Source organism: Pan troglodytes, chromosome 18 (assembly GCF_028858775.2).
Source record: "Pan troglodytes isolate AG18354 chromosome 18, NHGRI_mPanTro3-v2.0_pri, whole genome shotgun sequence".
NCBI classification, from domain to species: Eukaryota; Metazoa; Chordata; class Mammalia; order Primates; family Hominidae; genus Pan; species Pan troglodytes.
Window position 1 is genome coordinate 54,942,952 of NC_072416.2, and position 16,658 is coordinate 54,959,609.

Below are 16,658 nucleotides of genomic sequence, written 5' to 3' on the forward strand. Positions count from 1 at the left end.
ACCTGTGTTTCCCCCCATTTCCTGATTTAAACAGTACTGGCTTATATAGGAACCCATCAAAGTTAAATTCCCCAAATTTAAATGTAGTAAATTTAGTGGTTTCACCTTGGCAAATCTGCAATAGTTTCACCAGCTCAAATTTCATGTTTTTGTAAGCTGAGCTTATGTTTGTGATTTTAATCCTTTAAGTACTACTGTGGTAACTAATCTTTTTTTGTTTTTTTTGGTGGTGGTCTTGTTTTTGTTTTGAGATGGAGTCTCGCTCTGTTGCCCAGGCTGGAGTGCAGTGGCGCGATCTCGGCTCACTGCAACCTCTACCTCCTGAGTTCAAGCGATTCTCCTGCCTCAGCCTCCCGAATAGCTGGGATTACAGGTGCCCACCACAATGTCTGGCTAATTTTTTGTGTTTTTAGTAGAGACGAGGTTTCACCATGTTGGCCAGGCTGGTCTCAAACCCCTGACCTCAGGTGATCTGCCCACCTCGGCCTCCCAAAGTGCTGGGATTACAGATATGAGCCACCGCACCCAGCCAGGGACTAATCTTTAAAGCAAAGTTTTATATATTTTTACGTGAGTAATGTTATGTGTAGGTGTTCTATTTGGCAAAATAAATCAGCCTTTTCTATCACGATTGTGGTCATTTAAATTAATCCTCATTGGAAACATTGTTTACCTAAGATAAACATTCACTAAACAACTCATAGCAAGACGCTGGGTAGGTACAAAGATGTTTTATGTGTGGTTATGCTTTCAAAGCCAACTGAAACCCTTTTGTAAGGAGTTAAATAGCAAAAAGTTTCAAATAACTGTGTGCCTCTAGAACAGAACTATCAGAAGGCAATGAATATTCACAAATTGTGAAGAGATAGTTTGCTTCAAGGAAGAAATGACTTGTAACTAGAGTAGGTATGAAATGATGGGGGAAAAATGATGAGGTATGAAATGACTCACCTTCTCTCCAGCTCAAGGTAAGAAGGGTGGCAGCAGGAGTAAAAGCTCAGCCACAGGACGTGTTCTTCCTGCCAAACAGCTGGATTCTGCACATGCTTGGGAATGAGGTCCTGCTGGTTTAGGAAAACAGACATTAAGAATTCCCAAAGTCTTGGGTGGAAAAGCCTGCTGCTTTTCAGAGGCAAGGCCATCACCATTTGGCAAGGGGCCCAAGGCCCCAGGCAGCTGTGGTACCATCTGTTTCTGAAGGAGTGGGGATTTTACCCCCTGAAATGTCAGTTTGTGGCTTAAACTCTGGGTTCTACAGGCCCAAAATAAATAGTGCCAGGAAGGTGCCCCTGAACAGAGCTAACCAGGGTTCAGATTGACACCCCATCCCCACTGGGGCAAGCAGGACTCTTAGCAATTAAGGCCTAAGACGGCTGACAGGTGGGACATGGCAGAAATTCAGTGCTTCCACCACAGCTACTCAATGTGCCATGATCATGGGCCACACACCACTCTGAATACTTAGAAAATTATTGGTTTGGGCCTTTATTATGAAGTAACAAGTAAATAACTGAAAAAGCCCCAGATTTCAGCTCTGGCTATAGCAGCTTTCTAAGTCTGTGTTTTTAAGGTGCAATTTCTTGAATCCTAGTTCTGTAGAAGAAACACTCTACCCCCCCCACACACACACCCCCCCCCACCCCTAAAAAATGAGCTTCATGATCAAGTACATTTTGGAACCCTCAGGCTGATCCAAGTTCATAGATTTCTTCACTGCAGGCCTTCTGGGTCCTTTAATATGCCTGAAGCTGGGGCTTTCCCTTCCTGAGAATGGCCCAGGACTATCCATGTGCCTCATTTTGGGAAATTTAGTAATGAGTTACTAAATCAACACCACCTTTGGCATTCTACGTAGCAAACATACTGTGTTAGATGTGACATTTTACACAATAACCAATGGAGATAAAATTATTTTAATTTATTTTTGGCCAGGCACGGTGGCTCATGCCTGTAATACCAGCACTTTGGGAGGCTGAGGCAGGCGGATCACTTGAGGTCAAGAGTTTGAGACCAGCCTGGCCAACGTGGCGAAAACCTTTCTCTACTAAAAATACAAAAATTAGCTGGGCGTCGTGGTGGGCACCTGTAATCCCAGCTACTCGGGAGGCCAAGGGAGGAGAATTGCTTGAACCCGGGAGGGGGAGGTTGCAGTGAGCCAAGACCACACCACTGCACTCCAGCCTGGGCGTCAGAGTGAGATTCTGTCTCAAAAAATAAATAAATGACTTCTTATTTATTTTTTTTACCAGTGCTCTACATGTTCAGAGAAACTTCTCTGGTAACCAACCACAGAAATGATCCCTGAAAGTATAGTCTTAGGAGATAAATATTCTTTACATAGCCAGGAGGGAGATGAGAAGCCATACCTGTCTACAGTCTGACTGACAAAGGGGGAGGCTCCAGGTCCCCTGGAGAATCCCAGGTTTTATGTAATAATTACTTGGTCCTTTTCAAAGTACTTGGATGTGTGTAGGATAGTCTCTTTGTCTTATCAGCTAGTCCTGCAATCTAGGTGTTCTCCCATTTTGTAGAGGCTTGCAGAGATGAGAGACCTGTCCAAGGTCTCAAACCCCTAACTGGCAGATCTGAGACTAGAAATACTCCCTCTCAGGAGTGGACCTCCTCTACAATTTTTTTAGCAGTCCTCATGTGCCAAATATGGCTTGGGGGCCAGGAGACAGAATGAGGCATAGGTTGGGCGTGGCCCCTCCCCTCTTGGGTCTTGTAGTCGGCTGTGGGTGGCAAGTACAGCAGCGATGGCAGACAGGTGTGATGAGTTCGAGGACAGGGAAATAACATCCACAGCCCCATCCCAGTACTCCTGTGCAGCAATGGAAGTGTGCCACCGACACAAGGGCTGCAGGGTGAGCAGGAGTGACAGGCGAAGACAGGAAGAGAGCTCTGCCTGTGCAAAGGCAGAGGGAACATGGTGTGGGAGGAACTGAAGAGAATTCCACATAAGTATGAAGACGGTAGGGAGATTGAGACTGGAGAAAAGGGGAAGCCGGGGCTCCCCTTTTGACCATGCAAAGCACTGGAAGCACAGCACTCCCAGCCTCAGGGTCCTCCATGATTGGAGACTGAGCATGAATTCAGAGGAGGTTGTGGAAGTCACCCAGTCAGGTCCAGAAATCCTGCAGTGCATCCCTTCCGTTACCCCTGTCATAACTGGGAGAAGACACCACCCACATGATGCAGGGGAGAGTGCAAGCATGAGCTAGCACCCATATTGTCCCCTGCATCTGTCCTTGGCTATGTTTTACACCCCCCACCCCTTAGAACATTGTAGTCAAACTAGGAAGTATTAAATTGGCTGGTTGCTCCCAACTACACTGGACAAAGTGGAGAAAAAAAAAAAAGGAGGAGCTCAAGGTTTCAAATTCCCAGCTCAAGCTCTGCATAAAAACTGCTGTGACTTCCTTAGAAGAGACCCCTATCTCCTGTAGCTGCAGGGTTGAGATTTCTGAGCTCAAGTGATCTGCCTGCCTCAACCTCCCAAAGTGCTGGGATTACAGTTGTGAGCCACCCTGCCTGGCCAGGGCTGAGATTTGTGAAAAGGAAACCCAAAGTCTCATCTTGCACGTGGCTGAATTATGTCGCAAATCCAATTCCCAAATTCCAGCCTTGCAGGGCGTCTTCAGTTAAAGTGAGGGCAACTTGAAAATTGGAATGGGAACATAAGGGAAGATTCCAGTAAAGCTGGGGACATTGAATCCCTAAATTCTGTTATGTTCCCTGCCAGTAGAAACAGCCCATCTACCCCTCCCTGGGTCCAGCTGTGTGGACACAGATTGGCAGCGAGTGTGCAGGTGTTATTTCCCTACCCTTGTAATCATCACACTTTCTTTTTCTTTTTCTTTCTTTTTTTTTTTGAGTCAGAGTCTTGTGCTGTTGCCCAGGCTGGAGTACAGTGGTGCAATCTCAGCTCACTGCAACCTCCGCCTCCTGGGTTCAAGCAATTCTCCTGCCTCAGCCTCCCGAGCAGCTGGGACTACAGGCGCGCACCACCACACGCAGCTAATTTTTTTGTATTTTTAGTAGAGACAGGGTTTCACCCCAATAGCCAGGTTGGTCTCGAATTCCTGACCTCAAGAGATTCACCCACCTCGGCCTCCCAAAGTGCTGGGATTATAGGCGTAAGCCACCGTGCCTGACCTCATCACAATTTCTTAGCCCTTTGAGAAACCCTGTGGCCTTCCCTGAGGTAGCTGTCTTGCAGGGCACTTCTGATTCTTCTTGGATCCTATGCCCTTCCCCTCTTCTGGACCTGTAACTAGACTCAAGTCCCACCAGGCCCCAGAGACAAAGGTACACACTGTGACCCATGAAGAGGTGTGTTACACACCAAAAGAACTGCATGATTTTTCCAATTTACACAGACAAATCCAAGAGACATGTATGGGAGTAGATTTTAAGGTTGTGAGATCACGGAAGGACCATAGTGTTGGATCTGGCTGAACGTAATGATATGGGCCCACTAAGCAGAGATTCTTAACTCAGTGCTTTAGCATGAGGGGTTAGAAAGGGCTCTAACTTGGTTGGTTGGTTGTTTGGTTCGTTGGTTGGTTGGCTGGCTGAAACATGGACCAAAAGGTAGGTGGCCGACACTGTTCCTTATTTTGTTATTAATATATTTGTATATTCATATACAAACTTGTATGCTATGATATCTAATACATATTATAGATATAAAACAAATCTTTAGGCCAGGCATGGTGGCTCACTCCTGCAATCCCAGCACTTTGGGAGGCTGAAGCAAGTGGATCACGAGGTCAGGAGTTCAAGACCAGCCTGGCCAACAGAGTGAAATCCCATATCTACTAAAAATACAAAAATTAGCCGGGCACGGTGTCAGGCACCTGTAATCCCAGCTACTCAAGAGGCTGAGGCAGGAGAATTGCTTGAACCCGGAAGGTGGAGGTTGCAGTGAGCTGAGTCACTGCACTCAGTGGGTCATCACTGCACTCCAGCCTGGGTGACAGAGCAAGACTCCATCTCAAAAAAAAAAAAAAAAAAAAAACTCTTTTGTTTCTTTCCTCTCTCATTCCCTTATCACCGAACATAAGATGGATCATCACAGCATTGAAGTGACAGAATGTCAAGCAGAAGAGTAAACATCACCCAAGGACATTGCAGCCTCTATGGGGAAAGGATTGGCATGTTTTCTGTTGTATGCAGGATGGTTGAGTCATGTTAGGTGGAAGTATGGCTTTGTTACTGTCTTTATCTGGAGATTAAGTGTGGTTTAAGGAGATGCATACAGGTGCCAGGTTGACAAAGAGAGTACTGTAATGATTAGTTTTATGTGTGAACTTGGCTAGGCCCAGTTATGTAAACACGAATCTAGGCCAGGCTTGGTGGCTCACGCCTGTAATCCCAGCAATTTGGGAGGCTGAGGCAGGCGGATCACCTGAGGTCAGGAGTTTGAGACCAGCCTGGCAAACATGGTGAAACCCCATCTCTACCAAAAATACAAAAATTAGCCTGGCGTGGTGGTGTGTGCCTGTAGTCCCAGCTACTCAGGAGGCTGAGGCAGGAGAATCGCTTGAACCTGGGAGGTGGATGCTGCAGTGAGTGGAGATCATGCCACTGCACTCCAGCCTGGGCAACAGAGTGAGACTCTATCACAAAAAAACATAAAAGAAAAAACAACAAAAACCCCGTGAATCTAGTTGTTACTATGAAGGTATTTTGCAGATGTGATTAACCTGCATGGGCCTCATCTAATTATCTGAAATACCTTAATTGCAAAACTCAGGGTTCCCCAAGGACAGAGCAATTAAGTCTATGGCCTGCAGCCTCAGCTTCCGCCTGAGTTTCCAGCCCACCATCCTACCCTACAGCTTCAGACACGTCTAGCCAGCCCCTACAACTGTGTAGGACAATTTCTAGAAGTTAATGAATACGCTATTGGATCTGTTTCTCTGGAGGAACCCTGACTGACACAGAGGCCGGCTCTGGAGGTTGTGAGGTCCAGTTCCTTATCCCTGTGTAGTGCATTGGCCAGTGGGGGTGGGAATTGCTTCCAGGCAGGCTGTGTCATTTGTTCAGGCAGGGTCCCCTCCCCTTGGCTCTGCCTGAGAGCAAAGGCAGGTGGGGGTGGCCCTGGGGAGGGCCTGAAGCTTTGCTCTGTGCCTCCTAAAGCTTTCCCACTCCAGGGACCAGGCCAGGCAGGCTGGCAGGAAGAGGCAGGCTTCATCTGGAAGGATGTCTCCAGGGTGGAAATGATGAGATTTAAATGGTGTAGGGACCCGGAGGGTGGGGTGGGACAGCACCACTGACCCAGCTGCAGAGTTGGACCCTCTGAAGCCCATTGTGTACATGAGAATCTGTGTGCCTGATTGCGTAGGTGCCTATACATGGATAGGCTGCGAATCTGTGTGCACACAGCTGGCTGGAGAGCACCTGAGTAGGCATATGTACCACATTGTCAGCACTCACCCATTAGCTCCTGGGGACTCACTTGCTGCAGGTGATCCCTGTCCTTGTGGGCTCTACACCCTGGCAGGTCAACAGAGACTACAAAGAAACAAGCAGACATAAAATGACAAGGGCTAGGATAAAAAGCATGGAAAGGAGAGGGGATAACGTGGCAGGGGACATTTTAGAGTGCAGTGGTTTCGACACCAGGAGGAGGAGTGGTTAGACAGTGGTCGGGGAGGGCCTCTGAAGAGGTGACACCTGAATGATGAGCAAACCAAGCAAAGATTGGAGGAAGAGCCTCTAAGCAGAAAGAACTGCAAGGACAAAGGCCCTGGGGCAGGAGCGGGTACGTGTGTCCTGTATGTGTGTGTCCTGCACGGTGGCAGGTGTCTGAAGCTGAGCCCAGAGGAGCTGTGGAGATCAGGCCCAGAAATGGAGCCACAGCACGTAGGGCCAGAGACCTGCAGTAAGAAACGGGATGTGGTCGAGATGGGATGGGAGCCACCACAGCACCATGGGGCGGGAGCAGCAGAGTCTGATGTTGTGTACTTCAAGGAGCTGGAGTTCTATGAGGGAAGAGCGAGGAGGCGTGTGGGAGGAAGAACAGCCCCACTGAGGCCTGCAGGGAAGGCAGCAGACCCCAGGTCAGAGCATGAAGGTAGAGGGAAAGTTCCAAGAAGTGGGTTGGGGAATAAGCACTGGATGGCTGATGACAGAGGGCAGGGTGGAGGATGCGGGGCCAGGGAGGGCTGCACAGAGCCCTGGGAGGGTGAGCGGTGGCCCTGGCTGGCTAGGAGGCGCCACCTTGAGGTGCTACTGGAGGATACGCCGCAGGGAAGGTGGATGGTCTCTTCTGATGACAACCTTCTTGCTGGCATTAGACTGAAAGGGGAGGTGATTTGTAGGGATGAGGCCAGAGGGGTTGTCCCCAGGGAAGGGCACCAGATGTGGGGCAGGGGAGCTGGTGTGAGTTGCAGCCGTGGGGCCTGGAGGAAGTCACATCACCCCACTGAATTCTCACTTCCTCATCATAACAGACCCTGTGAAATATAAAACCTGCTCTGCCCACCGCACAGGGATCACAAGGCTGGAGTGAAATAATGGAGCACTTCCCCAGAGTGGCACACGGGACCCAGGGACGGGTGTGCAAAACCGTTCTAGGTGGAAGAACACTTTTTTTTTCTTTTTCTTTTTCTTTCTTTTCCTTTTTTTTCTTTTTTCTTTTCTTTTTTTTTTTTTTTCTTTTTTTTTGAGATGGAGTCTCCGTCTGTTGCCCAGGCTGGAGTGCAGTGGTGCAATCTTGGCCCACTGTAGTCCCTGGCTCCCAGGTTCAAGTAATTCTCCTGCCTCAGCCTTCTGAGTAGCTGGGACTACAGGCACCCACCAAAACATCTAGCTAATTTTTGTATTTTTAGTAGAGACAGGGTTTTACCATGTTGACCAGACTGGTCTTGAACTCCTGACGTCAAGCGATCCATCTGCCTTGGCCTACCAAAGTAGCTGGGATTGCAAGCATGAGCCACCGTGCAAAGCCAAAAACACTTGATTATAATAGCATGCTATTTTTCAATGTATTAGATAAATGTATTTTCCATTTAAAGTGGGGATATAAAGCTCCCCTTTAAAATCCACATAAGTAAAAAAGTCAGTCCGTTGAAAAGGTTAAGTAAATAACAGTCTAGGGCAGATGCAGAAAAGACAGCATCATGACCGTGGTTCCTGAAGGATTGAGGTTGCAGGAAACACTGAATGCTAAAAGCTCTGTGAATGTATAGTCCATGAAAATGTCTTTTAAAAAATGAGGTGCATACCAAGATGTTTGAGTGTGTGTATTTGGGGTAGGTGCTGTGGGCATACAGGTGTACCTGTGTGTGTCTCACAAGCAGGTGTAGCTGGGTGCTAGTGTGTATGTGGTGTGTGTGTATCTGTGCACACGTGCATATCTGTGCCCACATATCCACGCACACGTCCTCATAAGGCTCTCTGCGGCCAGGTGCGGTGGCTCACGCCTGTAATCCCAACACTTTGGGAGGCCGAGGCGGGGGGATCACGAAGTCTGAAGTTCGAGACCAGCCTGGCCAAGATGGTGAAACCCCATCTCTACTGAAAATACAAAAAATTAAGACAATGAGTGTTGATCGTGAAGAAGGGAAGATGAATGTGGGGATTAGGTGGGAGGAATGGGGTGCTGTCAAGATGAAAATAAACTTAGGGTGGAGAGGCTGGGGCAAAAGAGAGGCCCAACATTATGATTTGCCCCAGTGCGGGGACTTTGTGCCTGGTGATTTGAGGTGGCAGGGCTTCTACCCAGGCCTGATGGGAGCTGGGATTAAAAGCAGCTGTGACCTAAGGCAGGCCATTGCTCTGTGGCCTACTCCCCTAACTCTTTTGCAGAAAGTCCCAGGCTAAGAGATGGGGGATGGTTGTAATAACCCCTCCCAGAAATCCTGGCTCTGTCCTGCAGAGGTGGGGCCCGGGGATCAAGACGCCTCTGGGTTCAAGAGAGAGGCAGAATGAGGGGTCAGCCAGCTGGGGCAGGAAGGCTTCACTCTAGGCTGCAAGGAGAGACCTTTCGCCTTGACTGGAAGGACGTGAGGAGCCTGTGGCCTCCTGTTTGCAACCAAGGGCTGAGGAAGGGGCCGGGCATTCCTGCCGTAGGTCAATGACCTGGAGAAACACATGCTTGAGGACAGAGCTCAGAACATTGTCCCAGCGCAAACCTTGGTGGGATGTAAGGTTTGGAGCTTCTTAAGTTTCAAGAGGCAGTCTCATGCAGTTCAAAGAGGGCTGGAGAAGCCTGGTCTGCTCATGGGAGTCAATTGTTAAATTTTCAGGAATTTTGTGAGCCAATTATTGAACACAGCTATTATTAAAAACAAAATTATAGGCTGGGCGTGATGGCTCATGTCTGTAATCCCAGCACTTTGGGAGGCCAAGGCGGTGGATCACTTGAGGTCAGGAGTTCAAGACCAGCCTAGCCAACATAGCAAAATCCTGTCTCTACTAAAAATACAAAAACATTAGTCGGGTGTGGTGGCTCACATCTGTAATTCCAGCTACTCGTGAGGCTGAGGCATGAGAATTGCTTGAGCCCAGGAGGCAGAGGTTGCAATGGGCTGAGACCACGCCATTGCACTCCAGCCTGGGCAACAGAGGGAGATTCTGTCTTTCAAAATAATAAAATACAATAAAATAATAGGCTGGGTGCCGTGACTCACGCTTGTAATCTCAGCACTTTGGGAGACCAAGGCTGGAAGATCGCTTGAGCCCAGAAGTTGGAGATCAGCCTGGGGAACACAGGGAGACCCTGGTCTGTACAAAAAATAAACACAAAATTAGCCAGGCATGGTGGCACATCCCTGTGGTCCCAGTTACTTAGGAGGCTGAGGTGAACAAAGTTAACACTCAAAACTCATCACTTGTGAATTACTTTGCTACAGTGCACTATCATTATTATTTATTTATTTTTACTGGGCAGCCTCTTGAGCCTAAGTAGGCTCAGAGACTGTCCAGCATACTATTATTGATGCTTTGTGGTTATTGATATTGATTGGATCCGTATAGTGGAAATGGCTATACTGTAGAATTGTGTGCTACTGTGTATTTCTTACCAATTCTGCATTCAGTGGCATCACATTCATAGCTTGAAGTTGGCCATGGTGGGAGGTAAATATGTGTGGTATAAATTGGCAAAGACTACAGATTGGGGTTCCTGCCTGGCCCCCCAAGAGCTGGTTGTTAAACTTTTACCAGCACACCACTGAGTTGGAGTCTGGAAAGCAGGCTTCGTCCAGGTTCTGCCCTGCTAGCTCAACTGGCTCTCAAAGCTTTGCTCCACCAACTGGCCTATGGCTGCTTCCACTCACCAATTCTCCCTTTTGCCCTCTAAGGCCACCTCTTCCAGGAAGTTTCCCCTGATTTCTTTGCCTGGACTTCTAAAATTCTTTCTTTGCCAGGCGTGGTGGCTCACACCTGTAATCCCAGCACTTTGGGAGGACGAGGTGGGCAGATCACTCGAGGTCAGGAGATAGAGACCAGCCTGGCCAACACGGCGAAACCCCGTCTCTACTAAAAATACAAAGATTAGCTGGACATGGTGACGCGCACCTGTAATCCCAGCTACTCAGGTGGCTGAGGCAGGAGAATCACTTGAACCTGGGAGGCAGAGGTTGCAGTGAGCCAAGATCACACCGTTGCACTCCAGCCTGGGCAACAGAGGGAGACTCCATCTCAAAATAAATAAATAATTAATTCTTTCTTACCTCTTCCGTTCATATTCATACAGAATAATCTCCACATCTCGAAATTCTTAACTGATTAGCTAGTTCTTGCTATTAATTAAATACGTGATGCATATGGCCAAGCTTGGATGGATGGAATCCCTGTATTGGTAAGGTGGGAATTTTTCTTTTCTTTTCTTTTTTTCTTTGAGACCAAGTCTCACTCTGTCACCCATGCTGGAGTGCAATGGCGTGATCTTGGCTCACCACAACCTCTGCCTCCCAGGTTCAAGCCATTCTCCTGCCTCAGCCTTCCTAGTAGCTGGGATTACAGGCACACACCACCAAGCCCAGCTAATTTTTGTATTTTTAGTAGTGACAGGGTTTCGCCATGTTCGCCAGGCTGGTCTGGAACTCCTGGCCTCAAGTGATCTGCCCACCTCAGCCTCCCAAAGTGCTGGGATCACAGGTGTGAGCCACCACGCCCACCTAGGGTGGGAATTTTCCACCTGGGTTCTGGGCTCAGCTCTGCCACAGATTCCTCTCTCTGGGCTTATCCTCTGAAGGCGCGATTTTGGCATGACTGAGTGGATGGAGGAAGAACTTGGGGTCAGCGGGCTGTCACCCTGCTCTGCCGTGGAACTGACTCAACAACAGGGCCGCAACAGGCCTTGTTGGACATGGAAGCAAATGAGAAAATTAGTAATACTGATTCAGTGTTTACTTAAGGTTCTGATACTTTGTCCATTATAGACCTTTTGCATTAATTTTGATTTTTTATTATATAAAATATATATATAACATAAAATTGATCATTTTAGCCATTCGAAGTGTACAGTTTTGTGGCGTTCAATACATTCACATTATTATACAACCCATCTCCAGAACTCTTTTCACCTTGAAAAACTGAAACTCTATTTCCATTAAATATGAACTCACTCCCCGTTCTCTCTTCCTCCAGCCTCTGGTGACCTCCATTCTATTATTATTATTATTATTATTATTATTATTATTATTATTAGAGACAGTGTCCCTCTGTTGTCCATGCTGGAGTGCAGTGATGCAATCACAGCTCACTGTAGCCTCAAACTCCTGGGCTCGAGGGATCTTCCCACTTCAGCCTCCTGAGTAGCTGAGATTATAGGCATACGCCACCACACTCTGCTAATTTACTTATTTTTTGGAAAGATGGGGTCTTGCTGCATGGTCCAAGCCAGACTTACATTCCTGGGCTCAAGCGATCTTCCCACCTCAGCCTCCCAAAACATTGAGATTACAGGTCTGAGCCACCGCACCCTGCCCATTCTACTTCCTGGCTCTTAAATATGACTACTCTAGATACCTCATATAAGTGGAATCATACAGTATTTGTCTTTGTAACTGGTTCATTTTACTTGGCATAATGTCCTGAAGGTTCATCCTCATTGTTGTGTGTGTCAGAATGCCCTTCCTTTTAAAAGATGAATAATATTCCCTTGTGTGGATATATCACATGTTGTTTATCCACTCATCATTGATGGACGCTTGTGTTGCTTCCACTTTTGGCTGCTATGGAAAATGCTGCTATGAATACGGGTGTGCAAATATTCATTTGAGTCCATAATTTTGATTGTTTTTTTCTTTTTGAGACAGAGTCTCACACTGCTGTCCAGGCTAGAGTTCAGTGGCGCAATCTTGGCTCATTGCAACCTCCACTTCCTGGGTTGAAGTGATTCTCCTGCCTCAGCCTCCCGAGTAGCTGGGATTACAGGTGTCCGCCATCACACCTGGCCAATTTTTGTATTTTTAGTAGAGACAGGGTTTCACCATGTTGGAGGCTGGTCTCAAATTCCTGGCCTCAAATGATCCACCCACCTCGGTCTCCCAAAGTGCTGGGATTACAGTGAGCCACCATGCCGAGTCCATAATTTTGATTTTTAAATGGTGGCTACTAAGTTTTTCTGGCACCCCTTAAATTTTGTCAGGCACTTGCCTTACCCTAGTCCTGGCCCCAGTTTGGGTTGTCACAGCAAGGTGGAAGTGTACCAAAAAGCTCGTGTTTTATCTGTATATATTTACATGGGGCCCAAAAAAGGGGGAAAGCCCACTTTGATAGGGATATGACACAGGGACGCAGGAGCCAACTGAAAGAGCCCCCAGTGGCCAAAGATGGAGCAACTTGAACAACAAAATAAATAAAGTAAGCATCAAATTATAGCCCAAAGTATAAAATAAGTGTCTATGAGTCTATACTAACATAAATGATTTAATACATTCATATTAATAAATGGGAGAGCACTTTGAGAGGCCAAGGTGGGCAGATCACTTGAGCCCAGGAGTCTGAGACCAGATTAGGCACTGTGATGAAACCCTGTCTCTACCAAAAACACAAAAATTAGCTGGGCATGGTGGGGCATGCCTATAGTTCCAGTTACTTGGGAGGCTGGGGAGGGAGGATTGCTTGAGCCTGGGAGACGGAGGTTGCAGTGAGCTGTGATCTCACCACTGCACTCCAGCCTGGGCAACAGAGTGAGGCCCTGTCTCAAAATAAATAAATATATAAATAAGATAAATATATAAATAAAAATAAAAATAAACGGGAAAGAAGAGACAAATCTTCTGTGCAGGAGAATTCCAAATGAATTCTGTAGATTCTCCACCCTACAGGAGGGCACACACAACTCCAGGCTGCCTTAGTGACCTTCTTCCAAAGAGTACAGTACGGGAAGGGGGAGCGGGGAGAATTAACTTCACAGTGGAGAAATGTGACAAATACGACCTCCGCCAAGTGATCGAGGTCACATCAGCTGTCATGAATTATGTTGATAGTGGGCATCCTGGATATGATGGGATGAAATGGCACTTTACCTCCGCGACCCTTTTCACAACAGCCCGTAATGCCAGTATAAGGAAAACATCAGACCAGGCGTGGTGGCTCACGCTTGTAATCCGAGCACTTTGGGAGGCCAAGGTGGGTGGATCACAGGTCAGGAGTTTGAGACCAGCCTGGACAACATGGTGAAATCCTGTCTCTACTAAAAATACACAAACTAGCCAGGCACGGTGGCGGGTGCCTGTAATCCCAGCTACTCGGGAGGCTGAGGCAGAAGAACCGCTTGAACCCGGGAGGCGGAGGTTGCAGTGAGCCGAGATCGTGCCACTGCACTCCAGCCAGGTTGACAGAGTGAGACTCCATCTCAAAAAAAAAAAAAAAAAGAAAAGAAAAAGAGAAAAGAAAAACATCAGACAGATCCCAACAGAAGGGCATCCTACAGTATACGTGACCACTGCTCCTCAAACCTGTCAAGACTATCAGAAACAAGAGAAACTGTCACAGCTACAAGGAGATGTGACAACTAAATGTGATTTTTTTTTTGAGATATGGTCTCGCTTTGTCACCCAGGCTGCAGTACAGTGGCGCAATCACAGCTCACTGCAGCCTCGAACTCTGGGGCTCAAGTGATCCTCCCATCCATCTCAGCCTCCCAAGTAGCTGGGGCTATACGCGTGCACCACCACACCCAGCTGATTTTTGTATTTTTTTAGAGATGTATTTCGCCATGTTGCCCAGGCTGGTCTCGAACTCCTGGATTCAAGCAATACACCTAACTTGGCCTCCCAAAGTGCTGGGATTACAGGCATGAGCCACCATGCCTTGCCAAATGTGATGTATTCTTGACGGGATCCTGAAAGAGGAAAAAGATATTAGGTAAAAACTAAGGACATCTGAATAACCATGGATTTCAGTAATGTATCCACATTGATTCATTAATTGTAACAAATATACCGTATGAATGCAAGATGTTCATAATGAGGCCGGGGCGGTGGCTCATGCCTGTAATTCCAGCACTTTGGGAGGCTGAGACGGAAGGATCTCTTGAGCTCAGGAGTTCAAGACCAGCCTGGGTAACACAGTGAGATCCCCATCTCTACAAAAAATTTTTTAAAATTAGCCAGGTGTGGTGGCACATGCCTGTAGCCCCAGCTACTCAGAAGACTGAGACAGGAGGATCGCTTGAGCTGGGAGGTTGAGGCTGCAGTAAGCCAGGATCACGCCACTGCACTGCAGTCTGAGCAACAGAGCGACACCCTGTCTCAATAATAATAACAATAATAATAATAATGGAAACTCAGTATGGGTTGTATATGGGAAACTTGCTTAGTTTCTCTGAAAATCTAAAATTCTTCTGAAAAGCAAAGTCTGCTTAAAAATTCACATGGGGTTTGCATTCTCCTCCATGACAAGGTTTTACAGGTTATGATTACAGAGGCGGGAGAGGGTGCAGGTTATCCCGCCCCTCCCTGTCCCAGGGATTCCCTTCCCCAGGAGCTGTGTCTCCCCTGTGAGAGAGGGTGAGCTTCCGTGACCCCAAGCCTCTTGCCCTCTGACTCCGGTATTCTTAGAAGCTGGGACCAGCACTGAGCCCAAATTCCTGAAGCGCTCAAATCCTGGCTTTCTGTCCCTATGTGACCTGGAGCTTGTAGTTTAACGTCTCTCTGCCTCACTGTTTGACCTATAAAGCAGGGCAATCAAGGCATCCTGGGGGTGGCTGTGAAGAGTGAATGAGATAGCAGACAACCCAGATGCCTACCGACGGGTGAAGGGACCAACACAGTGCGGTATAGGCGTATAAGGGAATGGAGTATGGACACAGCCTACAACACAGACAAACCTTGAAGACATTCCTCTAAGGGACATAGGCCAGGCATGGTGGCTCACACCTGTAATCCTAGCATTCTGGGAGGCCGAGGCGGGTAGGTCACTTGAGGTCAGGAGTTGAGACCAGCCTGGCCAACATGGCAAAATCCCGCCTCTACTAAAAATACAAACATTAGCTGGGTGTGGTGGTGGGTACCTGTAATCCTGGGTACTCGGGAGACTGAGGCAAGAGAGTTGCTGGAACCCGGGAGGTGGAGGTTGCAGTGAGCCGAGATTGTGCCACTGCACTTCAGCCTGGGCGACAGAGCGAGACTCTGTCGAAAGAAAGAAAGGGAGGAAAGAAGGAAGAAAGAAAGGGAAGGGAAGGGAAGGGAGGGGAGGGGAGGGAAGGGAGAGAGAAAGAAGAAAGAGAAAGAAAGGAAGAAAGAAAAAGAAGTAAAGAAAGAAAGAAAGAGAGAAAGAAAAGAGTGAACCCAGGAACGAAAGATCACACACACTGTATGACTCTATTTACATGAAATGTTCAGAGTAGGCAAATCCATAGAGACAGAAAGCACATTTATGGTTGCCAGGAGCTGGGAAAGGGCAGGATGGGGAATGACTGTTTATTGGATGTGGGGCTCTATTTTGGGGTGATGAGAATGTTCTGGAATTAAATTCATGGCTGCATAACACTGTCAATGTACTAAATGCCCCTGAATTGTACACTTTAAAATGGTTAAAGTGGTAAGTTTTCATTATGCAGTAAATTAAATTCTACTACAATTTTAAAAAGACTAAAAAATAATTTTAAAAAGATTAAATGCGATAATGCAAAAAAGCATTATCTCTAAAATACAGCTGATATTAGTATAATTCTTACTAAGTTTTAAGAGTCTAAGGTGCAGGATTCTAAGTTTAAAAGGATGGGCTCTTTTGGTTTTTTGGTTTAGTTATTTGTTTCTTTTTTTAATCCATTATCCCCAGGGTCTCCCACCCTTGGGAGGCCCCCAGCACCCAGGCTGCACTAGAGGATGGGGCCCACCTCCCTTTTCTCTCCAGGCCCAGCCACTGACCGCCAGTACCCTGGCCAGGGGCACCCTCGGTCATTGCCCTCCGTGGCCCAAGGAAGGGAACAGAAACAACAGCCAAGAAGACAATAGCCGCCGGGAAGTCCTCACGTTTCTGGATAAATAGAGCCCATTAATGAAGTTCCTCCAGCCTGATCGGAGGACGGGGTGCTGGGGAGGCCTGGGCTAAAGGGCTCACCTCCAGCCCCCACCCTGGCAGGGCCGATGGTACGTGCTCACTCAGTGAGGGGGCTCCAGAGGTCTGTGGGTACGAACCCGAGGGCTGGTGCCCAGGGGCAATCAGCTTATGTCTCTGAGCCTTGGGAA

The 16,658-nt window shown here is 47.6% G+C and overlaps 1 pseudogene; it reads right to left on the bottom strand.

The window, feature by feature from the left end:
- Nucleotides 1–2,206: 2,206 nt before the first annotated feature.
- LOC112205979 (small nucleolar RNA U3) lies at nt 2,207–2,317 on the bottom strand (annotated as a pseudogene).
- Nucleotides 2,318–16,658: the final 14,341 nt, after the last annotated feature.